This window comes from Protopterus annectens, chromosome 1.part1, assembly GCF_019279795.1.
Source record: "Protopterus annectens isolate FY-2018-M chromosome 1.part1, PAN1.0, whole genome shotgun sequence".
Classification (NCBI taxonomy): domain Eukaryota; kingdom Metazoa; phylum Chordata; order Ceratodontiformes; family Protopteridae; genus Protopterus; species Protopterus annectens.
The window spans coordinates 584,706,678-584,717,237 of record NC_056726.1 but is presented as its reverse complement, the minus strand read 5'-3'; positions in this window follow the sequence as shown (position 1 = coordinate 584,717,237).

Here is a 10,560-nt window from a genome sequence, read left to right as displayed (position 1 = left end):
TTCACACCTGCATTTAGCATTAGCCGGTGGATGCTTTGCACAATTAGTGGGGAGTAAGGCACGTGCTACTCCCACATCCCTCCCACGGTGCGGGACAACGTATTATCTGCCAAACAACACCAAGCCCCATTTCTGCATACCCAGGATCCCATGGCTGCAACCCTCGATGGTACCCATTACACATCCGTCATGTGTGCGGGAATGGGATGTGGACGCACCTCTATGGACTCTACAATCTGGGAATGTCTGTTCATATGTCCTGCATTCCGTGGACAGTTGTCATCAACCTTGAACACGCTGGGGGTGCATATGTCTGGCTGTACCGTAGTCACGGATGTCAGTTCTTCTGGGTCTCTTGATCGCAGCTGGTTGACATTGCGTACGGATGAATCTTTGGGGTCCTACTATGAACACCATTGTGCATATGTACAGTGTAGACCTTGTTGGAGTGTGTCCATCTGGCCAGTGGGTTTGACTGCTGCTGTATGTTCCCCAATCGTGGATGTCTGCTTGCTACCCATATTATGTAGTGCTACGTTAACCAGGTTATTCTAAACTGAAACCGGATGGTGTAAATCCAATGATGCAGGCTAGGAAATGCTTTAACTAATCCTCAGATGTCCCATTAGGAAATGTCCGCCACTGTATTGTCAAAATGACACAACCAAAACATGTAGATCCTATTAATTCATTGAAGGATGTTCTTTATATGCGTGAACCCCATAGTTTAAGGATCCTATGACTTTCCTAGTTGACGTTGTTGGTGTGCCATTAGTATGTGTTCCGCAGGTCTCCCATGTGTTCCGCAGTATGGTAGCGAGTGATACCCATTTTCTTGCTGGCAGATTGAGTGCTGTGTACGCCGGTATTCGCACGGCGGTCTGACTTTGTATGTGGAGTCTCTACTGTAGTCCCTATCTGTATTCCCTGTGTTATGCCTTACTACAGCTGTGTAATTCCACCAGGTTTGCAGTTATGGGTGCCATCTTGGTCGTACATTTGTCCATCCTTGGGAAATGCCTACTGGACACTGGTATAGGGCTGTACCCATTTCACAGCTACATTTAGCATTTTGCGGTGGATGATTTTCATTATTGGTGGGGGGTAAGGCATGTGCTATACCCACATCCCTCCCACGGGGCGGGACAATGGATTATCTGCCAAACAACACCGAGCCCCATTTCTGCATACCCACGATCCCATGGCTGCTGCCCTCGACGGTACCCATTATACATTCTTCATGTGTGCGGGACTGAGATGTGGACGCACTTCTATGGACTCGGCCATATGGGTATTTCTGCTCATATGTCCTGCATTTCATGGATGCCTGTCATCAACCTTAAACATGCTGGTGGTGCATATGTCTAACTGTGCCGTAGTCACGGCTGTTACGCCTTCAGCGTCGCTTCCTCCATCACGTTTATATTGCATAGGGTTAAATTTTTGGGTCCTACAATGGACACCGATATGCATATGTAAAGTGTAGAACCTGTTGCACTGTGTCCATCTGGCCAGTGGGTTTGACTGCTGCTGTATGTTCCCCAATCGCGGATGTGTGTTTGACTACACATATTATGTAGTGCTACGACATCCAGGTCTTTCAAACCTGAAACCGAATGGTGTACATCCACAGATGCAGGTTAGCAACTGCTTTACATAATCCTCAGAAGTCACAATAGGAAATATCCGCCACTGTATTGTCATAATAACACCACCATAACATGTGGATCCTATTGATTCATTGAAGGATGTTCTTTATATGTGGGTACGCCATAGCTTAACCATCCTATAACCTTCCTAGTTGACGTTGTTGGTGTGCCATTACTATGTGTTCTGCAGATCGCCCATTTGTTCCGCAGTATGGAAGCGAGTGATCCCCATTTTCTTGCTGGCAGATTGAGTGCTGTCTACGCCGGTATTCGCACGCCGGTCTGGCTTTGTATGGGGGTGTGTACTGTGGTCCCTATCTGTATTTTCTGTGTTATGCCTTACTGCAGCTGTGGAATTACAACAGGTTTGCAGTTATGGGTGACCATCTTGGTCGTACGTTTGTCCGTCCATGGGAATTGCCTACTGGACACTGGTATAGGGCTGTACACATTTCACAGCTGCATTTAGCATTCTCCGGTGGATGATTTGCATTATTAGTGGGGAGTAACGCATGTGCTATACCCACATCCCTCCCACGGGGCGGGACGACGGATTATCTGCCAATCAACACCGAGCCCCATTTCTGCATACCCACGATCCCATGTCTGCAACCCTCGACGGTACCCATTGCACATCCTTCATGTGTGCGGGAATGGGATGTGGACGCACGTCTATGGACTCGGCAATCTGGGGAGTCCTATTCATATGTCCTGCATTTCATGGACACTTGTCATCAACCTTGAACACGCTGGTGGTGCACATATCTAGCTGTGCCATAGTCACGGCTGTCAGTTCTTCTGGGTCTCTCGATCGCAGCCGGTTCACATTGCGTACGGATTAATTTTTAGGGTCCTACAATGGACACCAATGTGCATATGTAAAGTGTAGAACTTATTGGACTGTGTCCATCTGGCCAGTGGGCTTGACTGCTGCTGTATGTTTGGCAATCACGGATGTCTGTTTGAGTACCCATATTATGTAGTGCTACGTAAACCGGGTTTTCTACACTGAACCCAAATGGTGTTATTCCAATGATGCAGGCTAACAATTGCTTCAACTAATCCGCAGATATCCCATTAGGACATTCCCGCCTCTGTATTGTCAAATTAACACGACCAAAACATGTAGGTCCTATTAATTCATTGAAGGATGTTCTTTATATGTGGGTACGCCATAGCTTCACCATCCTATAACCTTCCTAGTTGACGTTGTTGGTGTGCCATTAGTATGTGTTCCGCAGGTCGCCCATTTGTTCCGCGGTATGGAAGCGAGTGATCCCCATTCTCTTTCTGGCTAGGGTTGCCACCTTTCCAAATGCCCAAAGTGGGACATTTGTGCTACAAACATCAGATTTTGCAGGGCAAAACATACCCACGACCAGTACAAAGGACAGAACTTCAGTTTTTTGCCTGAATAAAAGTGTATTCTTGTAGCATTTTAGTTCTTTATTCTGTTTCCTATAACATTTAGGTGTTTCAGATACAGAATAACTGTTTTATGTGACTATTACATAAAATATAGAAAATAATTTTGTCCTAAAATCTCAGGACATTTGCCATTTTTTCACATTGTTTGCAGGACACAACTGCCCAAAGAGGGACTGTCCCTCGCAAGGTGGGACAGGTGGTAACCCTACTTTCTGGCAGATTGAGTGCTGTGTACGCCGGTATTCGCACGGCGGTCTGACTTTGTATGTGGAGTCTCTACTGTAGTCCCTATCTGTATTCCCTGTGTTATGCCTTACTACAGCTGTGTGATTCCACCAGGTTTGCAGTTATGGGTGCCATCTTGGCCGTACGTTTGTCCATCCATGGGAACTGCCTAATGGACACTGGTATAGGGCTGTACACATTTCACAGCTGCATTTTGCATTCTCTGGTGGATGATTTGCATTATTAGTGTGGAGTAACGCATATGCTATACCCACATCCCTCACACGGGGCGGGACAACGGATCATCTGCCAGTCAACACAGAGACCCATTTCTGCATACCCACGATCCCATGGCTGCAACCCTCGATGGTACCCATTGCACATCCTCCATGTGTGCGGGAATGGGATGTGGACGCACTTCTATGGACTCGACAATCTGGGGATTTCTGTTCATATGTCCTGCATTTCATGGACAGTTGTCATCAACCTTGGACACGCTGGTGGTGCATATATGTAGCTGTGCCGTAGTCACGGCTGTCACTTCATCTGGGTCTCCCGATCGCAGCAGGTTGACAGTGCGTACGGATAAATTTTTGGGTCCTACAATGGACACCAATGTGCATATGTAAAGTGTAGAACTTGTTGGACTGTGTCCATCTGGCCAGTGGGTTTGACTGCTGCTGTATGTTCAGCAATCACGGATGTCTGTTTGAGTACCCATATTATGTAGTGCTACGTAAACCGGGTTTTTCTACACTGAACCCAAATGGTGTAATTCCAATGATGCAGGCTAACAATTGCTTTAACTAATCCGCAGATGTCCCATTAGGACATTCCCGCTTCTGTATTGTCAAATTAACATGACCAAAACATGTAGGTCCTATTAATTCATTGAAGGATGTTCTTTATATGTGGGTACGCCATAGCTTAACCATCCTATAACCTTCCTAGTTGACGTTGTTGGTGTGCCATTAGTATGTGTTCCGCAGGTCGCCCATTTGTTCCGCGGTATGGAAGCGAGTGATCCCCATTCTCTTTCTGGCAGATTGAGTGCTGTGTATGCCGGTATTCGCATGGCGGTCTGACTTTGTATGTGGAGTCTCTACTGTAGTCCCTATCTGTATTCCCTGTGTTATGCCTTACTACAGCTGTGTGATTCCACCAGGTTTGCAGTTATGGGTGCCATCCTGGCCGTACGTTTGTCCATCCATGGGAACTGCCTAATGGACACTGGTATAGGGCTGTACACATTTCACAGCTGCATTTTGCATTCTCTGGTGGATGATTTGCATTATTAGTGCGGAGTAACGCATATGCTATACCCACATCCCTCACATGGGGCGGGACAACGGATCATCTGCCAATCAACACCGAGACCCATTTCTGCATACCCACGATCCCATGGCTGCAACCCTCGACGGTACCCATTGCACATCCTCCATGTGTGCGGGAATGGGATGTGGACGCACTTCTATGGACTCGACAATCTGGGGATTTCTGTTCATATGTCCTGCATTTCATGGACAGTTGTCCTCAACCTTGAACACGCTGTTGGTGCATATATGTAGCTGTGCCGTAGTCACGGCTGTCACTTCATCTGGGTCTCTCGATCGCAGCCGGTTGACATTGCGTACGGATAAATTTTTGGGTCCTACAATGGACACAAAAGTGCATATGTAAAGTGTAGAACATGTTGGACTGTGTCCATCTGGCCAGTGGTTTTGACTGCTGCTGTATGTTCCCCAATCGCGGATGTGTGTTTGACTACCCATATTATGTAGTGCTACGAACCCATGTTTTACTACGATTAACCCAAATGGTGTTAATCTAATGCTGCAGGTTGGCAACTGCTTTAAGTAATCCTCAGAAGTCCCAGTAGGACATATACGCCACTGTATTGTCAATATAACACAGCCAGAACATGTAGAACCTATTAATTCATTGAAGGATGTTCTTTATAAGCGGGAACGCCAGTGTTTCAGCATCCTATGACCTTCCTAGTTGACGTTGTTGGTGTGCCATTGGTATGTGTTCCACAGGTCGCCCATTTGTTCCGCAGTATGGCAGCGAGTAATCCCCATGTTGTTGCCGGCAGATTGAGTGCTGTGTACGCCGGTATTCGCACGGCGGTCTGGATTTCTATGGGGAGTGTCTACTGTAGTTGCCATCTGCATTTCCTGTGTTAGGCCTTACTGCAGCTGTGTAATTCCACCGGGCTTGCAGGTATGGGTGCCATCCTGGTCGTAGGCTTGTCCATCCATGGGAATTGCCTACTGGACACTGTTATGGCCTGTACACATTCCACACCTGCATTTAGCATTATCTGGTGGATGCTTTGCATTATTAGTGGGGAGTAGGTCATGTGCTACACCCACATCCCTCCCACGGGGTGGGACAACGGATTATCTGCCAAACAACACCGAGCCCCATTTCTGCATACCCAAGATCCCATGGCTGCAACCCTCGACAGTACCCATTACACATCCTTCATGTGTGCGGGACTGGGATGTGGACGCACATGTATGGACTTGTTGATCTGGGGATTTCTGTTAATATGTCCTGCATTTCATGGACACTTGTCATCAACCTTAAACACGCTGGTGGTGCATATGTCTAACTGTGCTGTAGTCACGGCTACCGCGTCATCTGGTGGTCGGTAACGGCTGGATGGAATTCTGTTAGGATGAATTTTTGGGTCCTACAATGGACACCAATGTGCATATGTAAAGTTAGATGTTGCTGGACTGTGTCCAACTGGCCAATGGTTTTGACTGCTGCTGTATGTTCCCCAATCGCGGATGTCTGTTTGACTATCCATACTAAGTGGTGCTACGTAAACCAGGTGTTTTAGAACTGGGAACAAATGGTGTACATCCAAAGATGCAGGTTAGCAACTGCTTTAAATTAACCTCAGGCGTCCCAATAGGAAATATCCGTCACTGTATTTTCAACATAACACCACCAGAACATGTTGATCCCCTATGTATTCATTGAAGCATGTTCTCTTTATAGGTGGGAACGCCATAGTTTACATATCCTAGTTGACGTTGTTGGTGTGCCATTAGTATGTGTTCCACAGGTCGCCCTTCTGTTCCGCAGTATGGTAGCGAGTGATCCCCATTTTGTTGCTGGCAGATTGAGTGCTGTGTACGCCGGTGTTCGCACGGTGGTCCAACTTTGTATGGGGAATGTCAACTGTAGTCCCTATGTGTATTTCCTGTGTTATGCCTTACTGCGGCTGTGTAATTCCACCTGGTTTGCAGTTATGGGTGCCATCTTAGTCGTACGCTTGTCCATCCATGAGAATTGCCTACTGTCAACTGGTATAGGGCTGTACACATTTCACACCTGCATTTAGCATTCTCCGGTGGATACTTTGCATTATTAGTGGGGGGTAAGGCAGGTGCTACGCCCACATCCCTCCCACGGGGCGGGACGATGGATTACCTGCCAAACAACACCGAGCCCTGTTTCTACATACCCAGGATCCCTTGGCTGCAACACTCGACAGTACCCATTACACATCCTTCATGTGTGTGGGACTGGGATGTGGACGCACTTCTATGGACTCGGAACTCTGGGGATTTCTGTGCATATGTCCTGCATTTCATGGACACTTGTCATCAACCGTAATAATGCTGGTGTTGCATATGTCTAGCCGTGCCGTAGTTACGGGTGTCGCTTCTTCTGGTTGAACGATAACGGCTATATGATGTTCCATAGGTATCAATTTTTGGGTCCTACAATGGACACTAATGTGCATATGTAAAGTGTAGAACTTGTTGGACTGTGTCCATCTGGCGGGTGGTTTTGACTGAACTTCCTAGTTGATGTTGTTGGTGTGCCATTAGTATGTGTTCCACAGGTCGCCCATTTGTTCCGCAGCATGGCAGCGAGTAATCCCCATTTTGGTGCTGGCAGATTGAGTCCTGCGTACGCCGGTATTCGCACGGCGGTCCGACTTTGTATGGGGAGTGTCCACTGTAGTTCCCACCTGTATTTCCTGTGTTATGCATTCCTGCAGATGTGTAATTCCACCGGGTTTGCAGTTATGGGTGCCATCTTGGCCATACGTTTGTCCGTCCATGGGTAATGCCTACTGGACACTGGTATAGGGCTGTACACATTTCACAGCTGCATTTAGCATTCTCCGGTGGATGTTTTGCATTATTAGTGGGGAATAACGCATGTGCTATACCCACATCCCTCCCACGGGGCGGGACGAAGGCTTATCTGCCAAATAACACCGAGCCCCGTTTCTGCATACCCAGGATCCCATGGCTGCAACAGTCGTCAGTACCCATTACAAATCCTTCATGTGTGCAGGACTGGGATGTGGACGAACTTCTATGGACTTGACAGTCTGGGGTTTTCTGTTCATATGTCCTGCATTTCATGGACACTTGTCATCAACATTAAACACGCTGGTGGTGCATATGTCTAGCTGTGCCGTGGTCACGACTGTCGCTTCTCCTGGTTGGACGATGAAGGCTGGCAGGTACTCCGTACGGGACAATTTTTGGGTCCTACAATGGACACCAATGTGCATATGTAAAGTGTAGAGCTTGTCGGACTGTGTCCATGTGGCCAGTGGTTTTGACTGCTGCTGTATGTTCCCCAATCGCGGATGTCTGCTTGACTACCCATAGTGTGTAGTGCTACGGAAACCAGGTTTTCCAAAGCCAGAACCAAATGGTGTACATCCAATGATGCAGGTTAACAACCACTTTAAATAATCCCCAGAGGTCCCAGTAGGGAAGTATCGCCACTTTATTGTCGGAATGACACCACCATAACAGGTAAATCACGAGCACTTTGGCCCGGTCTTACCGGCCATTTGCAAGTGTACTTAGCAGACACATATCAATAAATGTATAATAATACATATTGTAATACTGAAGTTAATCTATGTTATTTGGACAATGGATTCTGCTATTGACATACGATGCTGTGGGTGTTGCCGGTTACCATACACATGGCTTTCTCAAAGGCCGAATTCACAATTCTGAACACTACTGTGGTCTCCTTTAAGGACCCTGAGCCAGTGGTCAACATTACTCAAGCCACTGCATCACTTACATATGCCTTCTAACGGCACCTACAGGACTGCATGGATCAGGCATTCCCTTACCCAACTGTGGTTCATTGTACCAATGCCAAGCATCCAGTGTGGTGTACCCCAGCCATACACAAGCTGTACAATGAGAGGAGGTGCCTACTACAAGGTAGAGCAGACACCTTGTGAGGTATGACACCCTTGCTCATTATATGTGAAGAGCTACAGGCTGACATGACATAGTCCGGGGCAGGTTCCACAGATATATCTCCAGGGACTCGACAGACAATCATATGGCCTTCATTTGCTATGCTGGACACCTGGGAGGTAACTCCCAGATATGCTCTGACTGGGTTCACAATGATGTGGAGTTTACTGAACATACACACATTGCCAACATACGGGCTGACAGGTTCGGTGAAGACATCTCCACCCCCTCCCCCCCACATGGAGAGATGTCTATACCAGTGGTTTGTGGTCCCCGAATGTTCTGTAACGCACGGGTGGGACATGCTCTGTCCAAGGTAGTGAACACAGCATCCATGGGACCAGCTGGTGTCCCGACTGTGTACTCCGCAATCTCATTGAGGAATTAGACCCACAGTTGGGACAGCTGTTTATTCTTAGCCTCACCTCGGGTAACGTACCCAAGTTGTGGCGCACGGTGACTGTAGTCCCACTTCACAGGGCCAGTGCCTCCACTGACCCTGGTTATTACCGTCCCATTACCATGAGAAGACTTATCTGCAAAGACATGGGGAAGGATCATACCGCGGCCCGTAGATGACGACATAGGGGACCTGCATACTTTGCATCCAACCCAGTTTTGCTTGGTCAGGGGCGGTACATGCGTTTAAATCCTGGTTGACGTTTTAGGGACAGTCACCGAGGCCATTGTTGAGGGTCATGCAGTCCATACAGCCTACCTCGACCTGGCAAAGGGCTTCAACACAATACCCCCCTCGGGTATCATTGATAAACCCATCGGCTTGGATGTGAACACGTACATCGCAGGATGGGTTGCAAACTGGCTAGGTGACACGACCCACGCGGTCATAGTTGCTGGCAGCATGTCGGACTTACTGCCTGTCACAGGCGGTGTCCCACGGGGCTCTGCCCTGGGTCCACTCTTTTTCTACATCTACATTTCCACAGTACAAGCACACACAGGGGTGATATGGCTGACATTGTTTGTAGATGACTGCGAACCGGGTGCCATAGTGGGACGGACATCTGACACAGATATCCTTCAAAGGGGCCTCCCAGATATGGATATCTGCTGTCAGGGACATGGCCTACAGCTACATGCCAGGTGATGCATAGTCATACCCATCGGGAAGAACGAGGTCACCCCTGTCCGGCATATGGGTGGCAGTCCACTGAGCACGGGGGGAATTACCAGGGATCTGGGGACCCAGGTTGTCAGTCTCCATTCGTTCGACACACACGTTGCTATCGTAGTTCGGTAGAACTTCTACATTGCCCGCCTGATCGTGCAGGGATTCACATCTAGATCAGGGTAGGTCATCGTCTCCTTGTACTCATTACTCGTTACACCTATGATTGAGTACATTGCCCCATTCGGAAGGTATCTGACCCGACACCTACAGCGGCTGGGGAGGCCCCATAGGTTAATCGTCAGACAGATGCAGGGTGTCAGGGATTTGTGTTATGCTGCCCCACTGTAAGGACCCCTGCTCCATTCAGTCACATACCTCTTGTTCAGTGTTGACCTGTGCCTGACATACGAGGCCATGTCGACCCATATTTGATGACTATGCTTCACCTACTGGATCTACATCCCTCGGAACCACAAGGGCAGGTGATGTGAACCTTGACACGGTCAATAATAGAATGTGTTGGAGTGACACATACATCACCCAGACACTCACTATGCTGTGGATCTACATCACAGTACATGTGAGGCAGAGAACCTTGCTAGCCTTGTTCGAGGGGATCTTGTCCGTTGGATGGGGGATTGCAGATATACCCCAGGGATTACATCATTGTCACTGCTTGACAGAGGTACAGCAATATAATAGGCATTTATCTCCAGACCGGAGGGTTGGCAAAGGAAACCTAGCTATGGCCTAGGGTTATGGCTGCCCTTGGGTAGATAGCCTACTCTGTACCTATGGACCTATGAACCTATGTTCATAGTTTGTCCCATTCACACTTGTCTATCCCCTATCCTCTTTCTCA